Source organism: Mus pahari, chromosome 18 (genome assembly GCF_900095145.1).
Source record: "Mus pahari chromosome 18, PAHARI_EIJ_v1.1, whole genome shotgun sequence".
NCBI classification, from domain to species: Eukaryota; Metazoa; Chordata; class Mammalia; order Rodentia; family Muridae; genus Mus; species Mus pahari.
The window spans coordinates 24,168,210-24,169,255 of NC_034607.1; the positions used below are offsets into that span (position 1 = coordinate 24,168,210).

General features: G+C 47.2%; 1 protein-coding gene across 1 annotated transcript in view; it reads right to left on the bottom strand.

Moving 5' to 3' along the window:
- Positions 1 to 1,046, bottom strand: part of Slc25a23 (solute carrier family 25 member 23) — a 16,434-nt gene that overhangs the window by 4,168 nt on the left and 11,220 nt on the right. The window lies entirely within an intron of this gene.

Consider the following 1,046-nt stretch of genomic DNA (forward strand, 5'->3'; position numbering starts at 1 on the left):
GCAGGCAGATTTCTGAGTTCGAGGCCAGCCTGGTCTACAGAGTGAGTTCCAGGACAGCCAGGGCTATACAGAGAAACCCTGTCTGGAAAAACCAACCAACCAAACAAAAAAACTTTCATTTTGGGACATGGGCTTAGTCTGTCTCATACTGGCCTTGAAGTTTTCCTCTTCTCAACCACCCCAGTGCTGGTATGACAGGCTTGTGCTACCCAGCCTGGCTTCTATGAGCAGTTTCCCTATCCCTTCCCCTTTGTTTCCTCTACTGTGCATACCCCATGACTAGGACCTCTGCAGTGACTGTCCACAGCAGGAAGGACTGTGCATTCCGGATTAAGGATCCTTTCAGGTTTTTTGTTTGGTTGGTTTGGGTTTATTTTTGTCTTTAGAGATACTGTTTTCTGAGTCGCCCTGGCTGTCCTGGAACTCACTCTGTAGACCAGGCTGGCCTCGATTTAGAAATCTGCCTACCTCTGCCTCCCAAGTGCTGGGATTAAAGGTGTGTGCAACCATCCTTTTGGATTTTTTAAGATGTACTCTGGGGCTAGGGTGGTGGTGGCATGGACGCCTTTAATCTCATCACTCCGGAGGCAGAGGCAGGTAGCTGAGGCCAGCCTGCTTCACAGACTGAGTTTCAGGACAGCCAAGGCTATATAGAGAGAAACTGTTTGTCTCAAAACCAAACAAACCAAGGTGTAGTCTCGCTTGGCCAAGATGGGTTTTGAACCTACTATGTAGCTGAGAATGACCAATGCACATAAAATGAAAATAAATTTAAAAAAAAAAAAAAAGGAGTGATAAATTTACAGTGAAAGAATGCTGCAGGGAATGACAGTGACAACCTGTCACTCAGACTGCCTGGGCGGCTGAGGCAGGAGGATTGATTGTGCTAAGGAGCTTGTGATTCGCCTGGGCAATAAAGTGAAACATTGTCTATAATAAAAATAAAGAAGGAAGACTTGGGCTGGTGAGATGGCTCAGTGGGTAAGAGCACCCGACTGCTCTTCCGAAGGTCCGGAGTTCAAATCCCAGCAACCACATGGTGGCTC